This window comes from Rutidosis leptorrhynchoides, chromosome 2, assembly GCF_046630445.1.
Source record: "Rutidosis leptorrhynchoides isolate AG116_Rl617_1_P2 chromosome 2, CSIRO_AGI_Rlap_v1, whole genome shotgun sequence".
Classification (NCBI taxonomy): Eukaryota; Viridiplantae; Streptophyta; class Magnoliopsida; order Asterales; family Asteraceae; genus Rutidosis; species Rutidosis leptorrhynchoides.
The window spans coordinates 255,074,983-255,094,467 of NC_092334.1; positions in this window are offsets into that span (position 1 = coordinate 255,074,983).

The following is a 19,485-nucleotide window of genomic DNA, read 5'->3' on the forward strand; positions in this document are numbered from 1 at the left end:
TTGGAGAGATGGTCATGTTTAAACTTGCACCTTGGAAAGACGTTGTTCGATTTGGTAAACGAGGGAAATTAAATCCAAGGTATATAGGACCATTCAAGATTATTGATCGTGTCGGACCAGTAGCTTACCGACTTGAGTTACCTCAACAACTCGCGGCTGTACATAACACTTTCCATGTCTCAAATTTGAAGAAATGTTTTGCTAAAGAAGATCTCACTATTCCGTTAGACGAAATCCAAATCAACGAAAAACTTCAATTCATCGAAGAACCCGTCGAAATAATGGAGTGTGAGGTTAAAAGACTTAAGCAAAACAAGATACCAATTGTTAAGGTTAGATGAAATGCTCGTAGAGGACCCGAGTTCACCTGGGAACGAGAAGATCAGATGAAGAAGAAATACCCGCACTTATTTTCAGAAGATACGTCAACACCTCCAACTGCTTAAAATTTCGGGATGAAATTTATTTAACGGGTAGGTACTGTAGTGACCCGAACTTTTCCATGTTTATATATATTAAATGAAATTGATAATTACATGATTAAGTGTTTCCAACATGTTAAGTAATCAAACTTTGACCTTAGATCCAAGTCGGTAATGTGTTATGATCCAAGTCGGTCATACCCAATAACAAACTTACCGACACCTTATACGTATTTGATCTTAACGATTGGTTCATTAAACAAATACGCGACACTTGAATTTTAGAAAATCGGGTTTCTAAAATATTATCACTTGAGATAAATTATTTGGATAATTTATATATAATTGTTTATAGGTTTAAATGATTATATTGTGTTATATTTTATAAAAGGATTTTATAAAATGTATAGGTAACAAAATAATACATAAGTTTATAAATCTTTTATAAACTTTTATAAACTTATATGTATTGTTGATAAAGAGAATATGTGGCAGAATTTTGGGTCTCCAAGAAAGACCACACATGCTTGTTTTGTTGCCTTTTATACTACACAACTTCTCATGAACTTGTCCAACACTTATACCAAAGTTTGAATGAGTTTTCGAGTGATAACTACTAGTTTAAGCTTGCAAAAAAACTGAAAAATACTGCATTCTGCAGCTGGTCCAGCCGTGGCCTTTTTAGGTTGAAAAGAGGATCATTTTCTTTTTTTAAAGTCAGTTTTTCAAGTGTTATCAAAGCCTAACCAATGTACTAGGTGTTGGGTACAAGTTTGGGGTATCACCTCTTGAGGTTTCATTGTTTTGAGACTCCATTCACCTTCATCTTTTCTTAAGTTGCTGTCCAGTTTTTAGGGTGCAAGAGAAGTGGGTTCCAAGCTAAGTTTAAAGGTGATTAAGTGTCTAATACATAACTAAGTTCAAGGGTGGTGTTGGTGCATCAAAAGCTTGGAGTTTTAACACACTTGTTCATCATCTCCTTGTGTTAAACAACCCTCAACTAGCTTGAGGAGGTAAATAAAACTCTATCTTTTCTTGTTAACTTGTAAGCATAATATTCACAACTTGATCCAAGAAGGGATTTAACTTTAATTGGTTTAAAGATAACAAATAGAATTGGTTATTACACGCTTCCGTTTATTATGATTCTTAAAAGGTTTTAAGATATATGAACTTGTTAAATCCCAACAATGGTATCTAGAGCCGAAGTTGTTGAAATATGCTTCGAATTGTTGTCTTTAAACCCACTATATTTGCATTCCAAGTACATGCATGAAAATGGAATACAAAAATTTTCGGGTTTGGGTGGGTTTGAGGAGATGGCCGAATTTTGGAGGTTCCAAAAGGGGTTTGGAACTTGCCATTTTGGTCAATTTTGGTTGCATGTTAATGTTCACAATCCTAGCCTTGACCTTGTGTTGCATGCATGTGTGTTTGGTTGATTTATGATTCATTTGGTATGTATTATTATTCATTCAAATGGCATGTAATAATTATTCAATTGGTTTGTAATAATTCATTCATTTGTTATGTAATTCATTTTATATTTGGTATGTAAAATAGAATAGGTTGTAATTTCATTTTCTAGATAAAATGTATTAGGATACATATTTTGTAAAAATGAAGATACAAGATCATGAAGACTTGAAGAACACAAGGAGCATTTGGATGCAAGGTTAAGTGGGAGATTGGAAATCTCTTACTTTGTGTTAAAACCCCTTAACCGGTGGCATTTGTTTTCGGCTAAACAAATGCTCACCAAAATGGCTAGATTGTGAACACAATTATTTTGCATGTGTGGTTGTTTGTATGATTATTGTTTTGTATGTTTGGTTGATACAATTAATCACAAGATAACAACAAACAAAACGACAATTTAATTGGTTAAATTAGACATACTAAGTACATGCAAAACGGAAATTTAAATGGTTAAATTAAAATAGCAACCAAAAACCTTTATAAATGGTTGTTAAGAACAAGAAAAGAATAACGCATATAAAATGGTTTATATCAAGTAATTGGCTCAATTACAAGACATGAAATTGGTTTTTCATAAGTACCATACACTAAATGCATGTTGGTGTATGGCATAAAAGTTTTCTCAAACTAGAATTAATGAAAACTTAAATCGCTTTTACAAACAAGGTAAACAAGTTTAACGCCAGCCTATTGTGTGACACTTAAAAGTATTAGGGAACTCATGATGGGATAAAGGTCACCTAACCGTTATGAGCAAACTAATATGATTAAGGTAAATTTCGCATGCTTGTGGGATAAAGGTCACCTAACCACTTGTATGTTAAATTTACAAGTCTATACAAGTAGGACGACTTGATTTGGGAATCATGAACTTAGGGTCACCGAAGCATGAGGAACAAATAGGCGTTGATGGGATAAATATGCCATGCAAAAGGATTGCATGATCCCATACTCTAGAAGTTGCAAATGGATTGCAATTGTCATTTATTGACTACCTAGCTAAATCAAATTGCGGGATAAAGGTCACCTAACCGAAATTTGGTTTATCGTTGGATTCTAGAATTTAATAATTCAATTGGATTTAAAGGGTATTGAATGTTAAATTAAAATCGATACTTAAACGAACTTTGTTAATTTTGTAGATGGCCGCCAATAACAACAACAACATTCCTAACGCACCACTTAACCTAAACCACCTATCATTAAGGTCTCTCTTAGAGAAAGACAAACTCAACCATACAAACTTTATGGATTGGTTTCGCAATCTTCGGATTATCCTCAAACAAGAGGATAAAATGTATGTGCTTGAGGACCCCATTCCCGATCAACCGGATGAGAATGATGTGGAGGCAATGGCCTCTTACGATAAGTATTGCCACGACTCCCTTCAAGTCTCATGCTTAATGCTTGGGACTATGATTCTCGAACTCCAAAAGGATTTCGAGCATCATAGTGCATACGACATGATAACGCAATTGAAGGAGATGTTCCTTCAACAAGCGCGTGTCGAGCGCTTCGAAACGGTTCGGGCGCTACATGCTTGTCGTATGGACGATACCCAATCGGTTTCATCTTATGTACTTAAGATGAAAAGCCTCATCGATCGTGCTAACCGTCTTAACCTAAACATTTCCAATGAGTTAGCCACAGATCTTATCCTTAACTCCTTATCAAAAAGGTTTGATCAATTTGTAATTAATTACAATATGAATGGGATGGATAAGAGCATAGGTGAGCTTCACGGTATGCTTAGAACGGCGGAAACTAGCATGGGTAAAAGGGCTTTACCCGTGTTAGCAATCGATCAAGGTGGGTCCAAAAGTAAGACCTCTAAGCCAAAGGTGGCTAAGAGAAAAGGACCCGCCTATCAAGGCAAAGGGAAAAGGAAGATGGTTACCCCAACCATCAACAAGGCTAAGAAGCAAAAGGTAACCGAGAAGGCAAACCCCAAGGAAGACCCATGTTTCGGTTGCGGTGAAATGGGTCATTGGAAACGAAACTGTCCGGTTTATCTTAAAGAGTTGAAAGACAAGAGGGATGCAGGGCAAACCTCAGGTAATATATATATGGTATATATAGAGCTTAGTATTACTTCTTCTAATACATGGGTATTAGACACTGGATGTGGAACTCATATTTGCAATTCTTTGCAGGGGTTCAAAAGAAGTGATCATAAGGCGGGAACATCAAGTCTCTATATGGGCAATGGTGCAAAGGTGCATGTTAAAGCTCAAGGAGAATTTGTTTTGAAGCTTCCAAGTAGATTGGAGCTTATTTTAGAAAATGTTTTGTATGCTCCGGATTTGTGTAGAAACATTATTTCTATTTCTCGCTTAAAACAATGTGGTTACGTTGTTAATTTTATTGATGATGATATTCATATTTCGAAAGATAATGTATTCTATTTCAAGGCCTCGCCTTCAAATGGAATTTATGAATTGGTACATAATGACGCATCATCGAGCTCTATATACCATACAAGCACCAAGAAACTCAAAAGGGATTTGAGTGATTCCTACTTATGGCATTGGTCACATAAACAAGAACCGAATGCATACACTTCAAAGGAATGGACTTTTGAAATCAAATGAAATGGATTCATTTGATGTATGCGAATCTTGTTTACAAGGCAAGATGACTAAAGCACCTTTCAAAGGGACTTATGAAAGGGCTAAAGATTTATTGGGATTAATACATTCGGATGTATGTGAACCCTTTAAACCCATAACTAGGAATGGTGAAAGATACTTTGTTACTTTCATTGATGACTTTAGTCGTTTCGAATATGTCTACTTATTAAGACACAAGGACGAAACGTTTGAAGCATTCAAAGAATATCAAAACGAAGTACAAAATCAACTCAATAGGACAATTAAGGTACTACGTACCGATAGAGGAGGTGAATACCTAAGCGATGCCTTCCAAGATCATCTTAGGAGTTGTGGGATTATCTCACAACTTACTCCACCCGGAACACCCCAACTTAATGGAGTTTCCGAAAGGAGGAACCGAACCCTAATGGATATGGTTCGATCTATGATGGCAAGAAGCTCGTTGCCTCTATCATTTTGGGGTTATTGTCTAAGCTCCGCGGCTCGTATTTTAAATATGGCCCCAACCAAGAAAGTGGAACGAACTCCTCACGAGATGTGGTTTGGTAAACCTCCATCTCTATCATACTTAAAGGTATGGGGATGTGAAGCTTATCCTAAGCGTTACGTCCCTAATAAGTTGAATGCTCGATCCACGAAGTGTATCTTCATAGGATATCCCAAGGATGATATGGGATACTATTTCTATGATCCATCCGAGCAGAATGTATTTATTGCTCGGAAGGCGGAATTCCTTGAAACTAAGTTCCTAATGGAAGGAAATAGTGAAAGGAAGATAGATCTTAAAGAGGTTCAAGATCAAGTAGATGATACACAATTGGTTGACACTAGCACTCAACATGAAAATGTTGATAGTGATCAAATGGATGATCAAAATACACAAGACATTAGTAGATCTGGTAGGATTAGCAATCCTCCTGAGAGATATGGGTTTCTCATAGATGGTTGCTATACGGTTGATTTGGATGAACCAACAAACTACTAAGATGCTTTATCAAGGATTGATAAAGATAAATGGCAGGATGCCATGAACGCCGAGATGCAATCCATGTATGAAAACCAAGTTTGGGAACTTGTTGAGCAACCTCCTAGCTCTAAGCTAGTTGATTGCAAATGGCTTTTCAAGAAGAAAACCGACATACATGGAAACTTGGATACATATAAAGCTAGACTTGTAGCAAAAGGTTTCACTCAAACTCAAGGGGTTGATTATGATGAAACTTTCTCGCCAGTGGCAATGCTAAAGTCTATTAGGATATTATTTGCCATTGCTGCTCACTACGACTATGAAATATGGCAAATGGATGTCAAAACCGCTTTCCTAAATGGATATCTTATGGAAGATGTCTATATGGTCCAGCCTGAAGGTTTTGTTGATCCAAAATATCCTAAAAGGGTATGCAAGTTAAAGAAGTCAATCTACGGATTGAAACAAGCATCTAGAATGTGGAATCATCGTTTTAATGAGGAAGCCGAGAAATTTGGCTTCATTAAAAATGGTGATGAAGCTTGTGTATATAAGAAAGCTAGTGGGAGCACTATCATGTTCCTTGTACTATATGTGGACGATATATTATTATTTGGGAATGATATTACCACAATGCAAGGAGTCAAAACTTGGCTAAAGAGTTGCTTCTCCATTAAGGATCTTGGAGATGCACAATACATATTGGGGATAGGGATCTATAGGAATAGATCCAAGAGATTGATAGGTTTAAGTCAAAGTACATACATTGATAAAATCTTGAAAAGGTTCAAGATGGAAAACTCTAAGAGAGGTTTGGTACCTATTCAAAAAGGAACCGTTCTCAGTTCATCTCAGTGTCCTACCACGAAAGATGAACAAGAGAGAATGAAGAAAGTCCCATACGCATCTGCTATTGGGTCTATCATGTATGCAATGATATGTACTAGACCGGATGTGTCATGCGCTCTAAGCTTGACAAGTAGATACCAGAATAACCCAGGAAATAGTCATTGGATTGCTGTTAAAAGCATATTGAAATACCTTAGGTGGACTAAGGATATGTTTCTAATATATGGGTCTGGTGAGGAGGAACTCGCTGTAAAAGGTTACGTGGACGCGAGTTTCCAAACTGATCGAGATGACTCTCGATCACAATCCGGTTATGTCTTCATGTTAAATGGTGGTGCGGTCTCTTGGAAGAGTTCAAAACAGGAAGTTGTTGCGTTATCCACTACAGAGTCGGAGTACATTGCCGCCTCACTGGCAGCTCAGGAAGCTGCATGAATGAAGAAATTCATCGACGACTTAGGAGTGGTCCCTTCCATTCAGGACCCTCTTGAGATCTTTTGTGACAATGAGGGTGCGATTGCTCAAATCAAGGAACCTCGTGCTCATCAAAAGACTCATCACATTGAGCGGAGATTCAACTACATCAGGGATGAGGTTGAAAAGGGAAAGATATGTATTCACAAAGTTCACACAGATCAAAATGTTGTGGATCCACTCACGAAGCTTTTACATGGGCCAAAACATGAGGGACATGTTTGTGCATTAGGGCTTCGATATTCTAGTGATTGGATATGATCTATTTTATGTATTGTACCGGAACGAAATTATTCAAACTCATTAATATAACTATGGTGTTAATTTATTTGAGTTATGTTCCTATTTTGCATATTTCATCCATGAATAAGCAACTATTCTAAATTTCCGTAGTCGATCACATTTGTGGGAACAAGTGTGAGGTTTAGACTATTATGAACTTGGATTGGTATACATTCATAGGTTGAATGTGGGGCAAGGTTGCAACCAAGGTTCATAGATATTTGTGGGAAACAAATATTGGAAGACCCGCTCTCAAGAATTACTGTATAGAGCCTTTGTGGTTGATCACATGTAATCTTGAGTAAAGGCGAATATCATTGTATCCTCTGACCTGAGATACATATTGGGTTCGGATATTCACCAAGTACTGTGCCTTGATTCTTTCCTTCGCTATTCTGAAACATGGTAGTACATAAGGAAGAACTCAGGTATATTACAAAGTGTATATCTAGGACGTATGTAGTCAAGATGGAATTTGTCCCTCTTATTCGTTGAGAGTCAGATGTCTAAGGCCTGAAGAGTTAAATCTATAAGAGAGTGATCACTCTGTATCTCCTGGATTTGACATGACATCTAGGATGAAAGGATATAATGAAAGATTCACCTACATATATCAGTTCGAGTAGGGAGCTCGAAAGGGATGATGTTATTGAATGGCACAAATTCATAACATATTAGGGGTGATGGACGGTGTGTTAGGCTGTATCCATCACTTGCATTAATTTCTTATGTTTCTCGTGCAAGTGGGAGATTGAAGGTATTTCGTATGCCCGAGAGACATATTAAATTAATGTGGCTAATGTGTTATGATCCAAGTCGGGTCATACCCAATAACAAACTTACCGACACCTTATACGTATTTGATCTTAACGATTGGTTCATTAAACAAATACGCGACACTTGAATTTTAGAAAATCGGGTTTCTAAAATATTATCACTTGAGATAAATTATTTGGATAATTTATATATAATTGTTTATAGGTTTAAATGATTATATTGTGTTATATTTTATAAAAGGATTTTATAAAATGTATAGGTAACAAAATAATACATAAGTTTATAAATCTTTTATAAACTTTTATAAACTTATATGTATTGTTGATAAAGAGAATATGTGGCAGAATTTTGGGTCTCCAAGAAAGACCACACATGCTTGTTTTGTTGCCTTTTATACTACACAACTTCTCATGAACTTGTCCAACACTTATACCAAAGTTTGAATGAGTTTTCGAGTGATAACTACTAGTTTAAGCTTGCAAAAAAACTGAAAAATACTGCATTCTGCAGCTGGTCCAGCCGTGGCCTTTTTAGGTTGAAAAGAGGATCATTTTCTTTTTTTAAAGTCAGTTTTTCAAGTGTTATCAAAGCCTAACCAATGTACTAGGTGTTGGGTACAAGTTTGGGGTATCACCTCTTGAGGTTTCATTGTTTTGAGACTCCATTCACCTTCATCTTTTCTTAAGTTGCTGTCCAGTTTTTAGGGTGCAAGAGAAGTGGGTTCCAAGCTAAGTTTAAAGGTGATTAAGTGTCTAATACATAACTAAGTTCAAGGGTGGTGTTGGTGCATCAAAAGCTTGGAGTTTTAACACACTTGTTCATCATCTCCTTGTGTTAAACAACCCTCAACTAGCTTGAGGAGGTAAATAAAACTCTATCTTTTCTTGTTAACTTGTAAGCATAATATTCACAACTTGATCTAAGAAGGGATTTAACTTTAATTGGTTTAAAGATAACAAATAGAATTGGTTATTACACGCTTCCGTTATTATGATTCTTAAAAGGTTTTAAGATATATGAACTTGTTAAATCCCAACATTAACAATGAACTACATATGTAAAAATAAGGCTACTAACTTAATGATTTCGAAACGAGGCATATATGTAACGATTATCGTTGTAACGACATTTAATTGTATATATATCATATTAAGATATATTAATACATCATAATATCATGTTAATGTAATAATTTAACATCTCATTTGATATAATAAATAATGGGTTAACAACATTTAACATGATCGTTAACCTAAAGGTTTTAAAACAACATTTACATGTAACGACTAACGATGATTTAATGACTCAGTTAAAATGTATATACATGTAGTGTTTTAATATGTATTCATACAGTTTGAAAGACTTCAAGACACTTATCAAAATACTTCTACTTAACAAAAATTCCTACAATTACATCCTCGTTCAGTTTCATCAACAATTCTACTCGTATGCACCCGTATTCGTACTCGTACAATACACAGCTTTTAGATGTATGTACTATTAGTATATACACTCCAATGATCAGCTCTTAGTAGCCCATGTGAGTCATCTAATACATGTGGGAATCATTATTTGGCAACTAGCATGAAATATCTCATAAAATTACAAAAATACTAGTAATCATTCATGACTTATTTACAAGTAAACAAAATTACACATCCTTTATATCTAATCCATATACCAACGACCAAAAACACATACAAACACTTTCATTCTTCAATTTTCTTCATCTAATTGATCTCTCTCAAGTTCTATCTTCAATTTCTAAGTGTTCTTCATAAATTCTATAAGTTCTAGTTTCAGAAAATCAAGAATACTTCCAAGTTTGCTAGCTTACTTCCAATCTTGTAAAGTGATCATCCAACCTCAAGAAATCTTTCTTATTTATAGTAATATATCTTTCTAATACAAGGTAATACTCATATTCAAACTTTGATTCAATTTCTATAACTATAACAATCTTATTTTGAGTGAAAATCTTAGTTGAACTTGTTTTCGTGTCATGATTCTGCTTCAAGAACTTTCAAGCCATCCAAGGATCCTTTGAAGCTAGATCTATTTTTCTCATTTCCAGTAGGTTTATCCACAAAACCTGAGGTAGTAATGATGTTCATAACATCATTCGATTCATATATATAAAACTACCTTATTCGAAGGTTTAAACTTGTAAATCACTAGAACATAGTTTAGTTAATTCTAAACTTGTTCGCAAACAAAAGTTAATCCTTCTAAATTGACTTTTAAAATCAACTAGACACATGTTCTATATCTATATGATATGCTAACTTAATGATTTAAAACCTGAAAACACGAAAAACACCGTAAAACTGGATATACGCTGTCGTAGTAACACCGCGGGCTGTTTTGGGTTAGTTAATTAAAAACTATGATAAACTTTGATTTAAAAGTTGTTCTTCTGAGAAAATAATTTTTCTTATGAACATGAAACTATATCCAAAAATCATGGTTAAACTCAAAGTGGAAGTATGTTTTCCAAAATGGTCATCTAGACGTCGTTCTTTCGACTGAAATGACTACCTTTACAAAAATGACTTGTAACCTATATTTCTGACTATAAACTTATACTTTTTCTGTACAGATTCATAAACTTAAGTTTAATATGAAACCATAGCAACTGGATTCACTCAAAACGGATTTAAAACGAAGAAGTTATGGGTAAAACAAGATTAGATATTTTTGCTTGTTGTAGCTACGTGAAAATTGGTAAAAAAATCTATATTAATCATATCCTAGCTAACTTGTATTGTATTATATATGTATTCTAATATATTATGTAATCTTAGGATACCATAGACACGTATGCAAATGTTTTGACATATCATATCGACCCATCTATATATATTATTTGGAACAACCATAGACACTCTATATGCAGTAATGTTGGAGTTAGCTATACAGGGTTGAGGTTGATTCCAAAAATACATATACTTTGAGTTGTGATCTAGCCTGAGACGTGTATACACTGGGTCATGGATTGGGTCAAGATAATATATATCAATTTATTTTCTGTACATCTAACTATTTTCAAAGTATGATCAAAATATAATTACAACCATTTTTATTATGTTTTAAAGATTTGAGTGTATTAAGTCAGCTGTCCTCGTTAGTAACCTACAACTAGTTGTCCACAGTTAGATGTACAGAAATAAATTGATATATATTATCTTGAATCAATCCACGAGCCAGTGTATACACGTATCAGGCTAGATCACAACTCAAACTATATATATTTTTGGAATCAACCTCAACCCTGTATAGCTAACTCCAACATTACTGCATATAGAGTGTCTATGGTTGTTCCAAATAATATATATAGATGGGTCGATATGATATGTCAAAACATTTGCATACGTGTCTATGGTATCCCAAGATTACATAATATATTAGAATACATGTATAATACAATATAAGTTAGCTAGGATATGATTTGTATAGATTTGTTAAACATTTCCCGTAGCTAAAAAGATCAAAAATATCCAATCTTGTTTTACCCATAACTTCTTCATTTTAAATCCGTTTTGAGTGAATCAAATTGCTATGGTTTCATATTGAAATCTATTTTATGAATCTAAACAGAACAAGTATAGGTTTATAGTCAGAAATATAAGTTACAAGTCATTTTTGTAAAGGTAGTCATTTCAGGCGAAAGAACGACGTCTAGATGACCATTTTAGAAAACATACTTCCACTTTGAGTTTAACCTTGATTCTTGGATATAGTTTCATGTTCATATGAAAAACCATTTTCTCATAAGAACAACTTTTAAATCAAAGTTTATCATAGTTTTTAATTATCCAAACCAAAACAGCCCCCGGTTTCACTACGACGGCGTATATCTGATTTTATGGTGTTCATCGTGTTTCCAGGTTTTAAATCATTAAGTTAGCATATCATATAGATACAGAACATGTGTTTAGTTGATTTCAAAAGTCAAATTAGAAGGATTAACTTTTGTTTGCGAACAAGTTTAGAATTAACTAAACTATGTTCTAGTGATTTCAAGTTTAAACCTTCGAATAAGATAGCTTTATATGTATGAATCGAATGATGTTATGAACATCATTACTACCTCAAGTTTTCTGGATAAAGCTACTGGAAATGAGAAAAATGGATCTAGCTTCAAAGGATCCTTGGATGGCTTGAAAGTTCTTGAAGCAGAATCATGACACGAAAACAGTTCAAGTAAGATTTTCACTCGAAATAAGATTGTTATAGTTGTAGAAATTGAATCAAAGTTTTTATATAAGTATTACCTTGATTTAGAATGATATCTTAATGTAAACAACAAGGATTTCTTGAGGTTGGATGATCACCTTACAAGATTAGAAGTGAGCTAGTAAACTTGGAAGTATTCTTGATTTTATGAAACTAGAACTTGTAGAATTTATGAAGAACACTTAGAACTTGAAGATAGAACTTGAGAGAGATCAATTAGATAAAGAAAATTGAAGAATGAAAGTGTTTGTAGGCATTTTTGGTCATTGGTATATGGATTAGATATAAAGGATATGTAATTTTGTTTTCATGTAAATAAGTCATGAATGATTACTCATATTTTTGTAATTTTATAAGATATTTCATGCTAGTTGCCAAATGATGGTTCCCACATGTGTTAGGTGACTCACATGGGCTGCTAAAAGCTACTCATTGGAGTGTATATACCAATAACACATACATCTAAAAGCTGTGTATGGTACGAGTACGAATACGGGTGCATACGAGTAGAATTGTTGATGAAACTGAACGAGGATGTAATTGTAAGAATTTTCGTTAAGTAGAAGTACTTTGATATGTGTTTTGAAGTCTTTCAAAAGTGTAAAAATACATATCAAAACACAACATGTATATACATTCTAATGGAGTCGTTAAGTCTTCGTTAGTCGTTACATGTAAGTGTTGTTTTGAAACCTTTAAGTTAACGATCTTAATTAATGTTGTTAACCCAATGTTTATTATATCAAATGAGATGTTAAATTATTATATTATCATGATATTATGATGTATGAATATCTCTTAATATGATATATACATTAAAATATCATTACAACGATAATCGTTACATATAAGTCTCGTTTCGTAATTCTTGAGTTAGTAGTCTTGTTTTCACATATGTAATTCATTGTTAACACACTTAATGATATATTTAAATATCATTTTATCATGTTAAATATAGTGTATCAATATCTTAATATGATACATATGTATTTAGTAGACGTTATCATAACGATAATCGTTATATATATCGTTTCGAGTTTCTTAACTTAGTAATCTCATTTCTTATGTATATCACACATTGTTAATATACTTAGTGAGATACTTACTCATCATAATCTTATGTCAACCATATATATATGTCTATATATACCACAACATGTAGTTTTTACAATTTTGTAACGTTCGTGAATCGCCGGTCAACTTGGGTGATCAATTGTCTATATGAAACTTATTTCATTTAATCAAGTCTTAACAAGTTTGATTGCTTAACATGTTGGAAATATTTAGTTATGTAAATATCAATCTCAATTAATATATATAAACATGGAAAAGTTCGGGTCACTACAGTACCTACCCGTTAATTAAATTTCGTCCCGAAATTTTAAGCTGTTGAAGGTGTTGACGAATCTTCTGGAAATAGATGCGGGTATTTCTTCTTCATCTGATCTTCACGCTCCCAGGTGAACTCGGGTCCTCTACGAGCATTCCATCGAACCTTAACAATCGGTATCTTGTTTTGTTTAAGTCTCTTAACCTCACGATCCATTATTTCGACGGGTTCTTCAATGAATTGAAGTTTTTCATTGATTTGGATTTCGTCCAACGAAATAGTGAGATCTTCTTTAGCAAAACATTTCTTCAAATTTGAGACGTGGAAAGTGTTATGTACAGCCGCGAGTTATTGAGTAGCTCCAGTTGGTAAGCTACTGGTCCGACACGATCTATAATCTTGAATGGTCCAATGTACCTTGGATTTAGTTTCCCCCGTTTACCAAATCGAACAACGCCTTTCCAAGGTGAAACCTTAAGCATGACCATTTCTCCAATTTCAAACTCTATATCTTTTCTTTTACTATCTTTTCTTTTATCTCTGGACCCGTAATCTGTCTATCCCCCACTTCATTCCAACAAATCGGAGACCTGCACTTTCTACCATAAAGTGCCTCAAACGACACCATCTCAATACTAGAATGATAACTGTTATTGTAGGAAAATTCTACTAACGGTAGGTGTCGATCCCAACTGTTTCTGAAATCAATAACCCATGCTCGTAGCATGTCTTCAAGCATTTGTATCGTCCTTTCGCTCTGCCCATCAGTTTGTGGATGATAGGCAGTACTCATGTCTAGACGAGTCCCCAATGCTTGTTGCAATGTCTGCCAGAACCTTAAAACAAATCTACCATCCCTATCAGAGATAATATAGATGGGTATTCCATGTCTAGAGACAACCTCCTTCAAATACAATCGCGCCAACTTCTCTATTTTGTCATCTTCTCTCATTGGCAGGAAGTGTGCTGACTTGGTGAGACGATCAACTATTACCCAAATAGTATCATAACCACTTGCAGTCCTTGGCAATTTAGTAATGAAATCCATGGTAATGTTTTCCCATTTCCATTCCAGGATTTCAGGTTGTTGTAGTAGACCTGATGGTTTCTGATGTTCAGCTTTGACCTTAGAACACATCAAAGATTCTCCTACATATTTAGCAATATCAGCTTTCATACCTGGCCACCAAAAGTGTTTCTTGAGATCTTTATACATCTTCCCCACTCTGGGATGTATTGAATATCTGGTTTTATGTGCTTCCTTAAGTACCATTTCTCTCACATCTCCAAACCTTGGTACCCTAATTCTATCAGCCCTATATCGGGTTCCGTCTTCTCGAATATTAAGATGTTTCTCTGATCCTTTGGGTATCTCATTCTTCAACTTTCCTTGTTTTACAACCCCCTGTTGCGCCTCCTTTATTTGAGTAGTAAGGTTAGTACGAATAATTATATTCATAGCTTTTACCCGTATAGGTTCTCTGTCCTTTCTACTCAAAGCATCGGCTACCACATTCGCCTTCCCCGGGTGGTATCGAATCTCAAAATCATAATCATTCAACAGTTCAATCCACCTGCGTTGTCTCATATTCAGTTGCTTCTGATTAAATATATGTTGGAGACTTTTGTAGTCGGTATATATAATACTTTTGACCCCATATAAATAATGCCTCCAAGTCTTTAATGCAAAAACAATAGCACCCAATTCCAAATCGTGAGTCGTATAATTTTGCTCATGAATCTTCAATTGTCTAGACGCATAAGCAATCACCTTCGTTCGTTGCATTAATACACAACCGAGACCTTGCTTTGATGCATCAAAATAAATCACAAAATCATCATTCCCTTCAGGCAATGAAAATATAGGTGCCGAGTTAGCTTTTTCTTCAATAACTGAAACGCCTTCTCTTGTTCATCCTTCCATTCAAATTTCTTCCCTTTATGCGTTAATGCAGTCAAGGGTTTTGCTATTTTAGAGAATTCTTGGATGAATCTTCTGTAGTAACCAGCCAATCCTAAAAATTGACGTATATGCTTCGGAGTTTTTGGGGTTTCCCACTTTTCAACGGTTTCGATCTTTGCCGGGTCCACCTGGATACCTTATTTGTTCACTATGTGACCGAGTAATTGAACTTCTTCAAACCAAAATGCACACTTTGAAAACTTAGCGTACAGTTTTTCTTTCCTCAATACTTGTAGCACTTTTCTCAAATGTTCTTCGTGCTCTTGATCATTCTTTGAGTAAATAAGTATGTCATCGATGAAAACAATGACAAACTTGTCAAGATATGGCCCACACACTCGGTTCATAAGGTTCATGAACATAGCTGGTGCGTTAGTCAATCCAAACGGCATAACCATAAACTCGTAATGACCATAACGCGTCCTAAAAGCAGTTTTTGGAATATCATCCTCCTTTACTCGCATTTGATGATATCCAGAACGTAAATCGATTTTCGAATAAACCGATGAGCCTTGTAGTTGATCAAATAAGTCATCAATTCTCGACAGTGGATAACGGTTTTTGATGGTAAGTTTATTCAACTCTCTGTAGTCAATACACAACCTAAATGTACCATCCTTCTTCTTGACAAACAAAACAGGAGCTCCCCATGGTGATGTGCTTGGTCGAATGAAACCACGTTCTAATAGTTCTTGCAGTTGGCTTTGCAATTCTTTCATGTCACTGGGTGCGAGTCTGTAAGGAGCACGAGCTATTGATGCAGCTCCTGGTACAAGATCTATTTGAAATTCAACAGATCGATGTGGAGGTAGTCCCGGTAATTCTTTCGAAAATACATCGGGAAATTCTTATGCGACGGGAACATCATTGATGCTCTTTTCTTCAGTTTATACTTTCTCGACGTGTGCTAGAACAGCATAGCAACCTTTTCTTATTAGTTTTTGTGCCTTCAAATTACTAATAAGATGTAGCTTCGTGTTGCCCTTTTCTCCATACACCATTAAGGGTTCTCCTTCTTCTCGTACAATGCGAATTGCATTTTTGTAACATACGATCTCTGCTTTCATCTCCTTCAGCCATTCCATGCCAACTATTACATCAAAACTCCCTAACTCTACTGGTATCAAATCAATCTTAAATATTTACCCAGTTTAATTTCTCAATTCCGGCAAATATAATCTGCTGAAATTAATTTACCGTTTGCTAATTCGAGTAAAAATTTACTATCCAACGGCGTCAATGGACAACTTAATTTAGCACAAAAATCTCTACTCATATAGCTTCTATCTGCACCCGAATCAAATAAAACGTAAGCATATTTATTGTCAATAAGAAACGTACCCGTAACAAGCTCCGGGTCTTCCTGTGCCTCTGCCGCATTAATATTGAAAACTCTTCCGCGGCCTTGTCCATTCGTGTTCTCCTGGTTCGGGCAATTTCTAATAATGTGGCCCAGTTTTCCACATTTATAACAAACTACATTGGCATAACTTGCTCCGACACTACTTGCTCTGACACTACTTGCTCCGCCATTACTCGTTCCGACACCATTTGTTCCTTTCGTTCTGTTAACCCCTGGTCCGTAGACCTCACATTTCGTCGCGCTATGACCATTTCTTTTACACTTGTTGCAAAATTTGGTGCAGAACCCCGAGTGATACTTTTCACACCTTTGGCATAGCTGCTTCTGATTGTTGTTGTTGTTGCGGTTGTTATTGTTGTTGGGCTGATTGTTGTAGTTGTAGTTGTTGTTGTTGTTATTGTTGTTGTTGTTGTTGTTGGGCCGTTTGTTGTAGTTACGATTGATGTTGCGATTGTTGGGATAGTTATTGTTGTTTTGGTGACTCTTATCACCGTTTTCCTCCCACTTTCTTTTGACTAGCTTCACGTTGGCATCTTCGGCCGCCTGTTCTTTAATTCTTCCCTCAATCTGGTTCATTAGTTTGTGAGCCATTCTACATGCCTTTTGTATGGAGGCAGGCTCGTGTGAACTTATATCTTCTTGGATTCTCTCCGGTAACCCTTTCACAAATGCGTCGATCTACTCTTCCTCATCTTCGAACGCTCTCGGACACAATAGGCACAATTCTGTGAATCGTCTTTCATACAAAGTAATATCGAATCCCTGTGTTCGTAACCCTCTAAGTTCTGACTTGAGCTTATTGACCTCGATTCTGGGACGGTACTTCTCGTTCATCAAGTGCTTGAATGCCGACCACGGTAGTGCGTAAGCAGCATTGTGTCCTACCTATTCAAGATAGGTGTTCCACCATGTTAACGCAGTACCTGTGAAGGTATGCGTAGCGTACTTAACTTTGTCCTCTTCAGTACACTTACTTATGGCAAACACCGATTCGAATTTCTCGGTCCACCGTTTCAATCCAATTGGTCCTTCGGTTCCATCAAATTCCAAAGGTTTGCAGGCAGTGAATTCTTTGTAGGAGCATCCTACACGATTTCTTGCGCCGTTAGCTGCATTGCTAGATTCAGAGTTATTGTTGGTATGAAGCGCAGCCTGTACTGCGGCTATGTTTGCAGCAAGAAAGGTACGAAATTCCTCTTCGCTCATATTCATGGTCTATCGCGTAATCGGTGCCATTTCCTTCAAAATAGCCAATTGAATCGAGTTAATCATACAGAATATTAAGAGTAGTCAATAGTATTTCGTAGCATAATATGAACTCATTTATAAAAGCTTTTTCTTCATATTAGCGTTTTATAAGTTTAAATTCGGGTACTACCTACCCGTTAAGTTCATACTTAGTAGCTAATATACAATTCAACTACTACAATTCCATATGAAAAACTGATTATAATAATATATCACATACAAATATTCTTCAAACTTACAACTTCGCTATATTACATATAACATGAAATATAGTACACTATGATACAGGACAGTTTTGAAGATAAATCTAGTTAATACGCAAGTTGTTCAGCAAAGGAAATAAAGACACGTAATTCGTAAGTCCAGAAACAAGTCATGTATTCTGGTTTTACTAAGACGACTTCCCATCCTTGGTCTTGTGGAAAATAACCGTTATGACCATTAGCTAGGCAGCATGTTGTAATGTCGTCAAAAGGACGATGGTTTCGTAATGTCCAACAGCCTCGTAATAATCTAAAAACCTTGTTTCTCACCCCAACTACTGAATCCGTCACTTGTGGGAAGGTTTTATTTAAAAGTTGCAATCCGATGTTATTTTTCTCACTTTGGTAAGAAGCGAACATCACTAACCCGTAAGCATAACATGCTTTTTTATGTTGCATGTTAGAAGCTCTTTCTAATTCACGAAATCCTATGTTGGGATATGTTGAGTCAAAATAGGTTCTTAACCCGTAGCGTAAAATTGCATTTGGGTTCCCCGCATTTAATGCTTTAAAGAAAACACGGCGTAACTTACGGTCTCCCCAATGTGATATACCCCACCTATCAAAGGAAAGCCTTTTATAAATTAAGGCATTTCTGGAAAGTCTGTCAAATGTTTGACAAGTTAATTTCGCCATAACTAAATATGCTGATGAATTCTGACCGACTCTAGACAACATTTCCTCAATCATATCCTCTGGTAAGTCTTCTAAGATATTCGGTTGTCTACCCTTAACGTCCATTTTGTTTTTATACTGTAAAATAGACAAGGATTAGATTCGTAAAAGATAATTAACAAACAATACAAGCAATTTTTACATAGAACATAAAAGTACAAGCACACTACAATACATATAATACACAACATGATTACAACCCTCTAATCTGAATCACTGGTTTCTTCTTCTTCTGACTTGGTTCGTTTTTCCTAATTTTCTAGGAATATATGGTGTTCCTCTAATACGAGTCGTCGTTTTCCACATTGGTTTAGAAAAACCTGGTGGTTTAGAGGTTCCCGGGTCATTGTTACATTTTAGGAAATACTGATGTTGTCGATACAAATAAAGTTCATCGGGGTTGGAATCGGGTTTCTCTATTTTTATACATTTTCCCTTATTATTTCCTTTTGCTTTATTAAATTGGGTCGAGGTAATTTCTATAATATCATCGGAATCCTCATCGGGATCCGATTCATCGGAAAATTGGTAATCTTCCCAATATT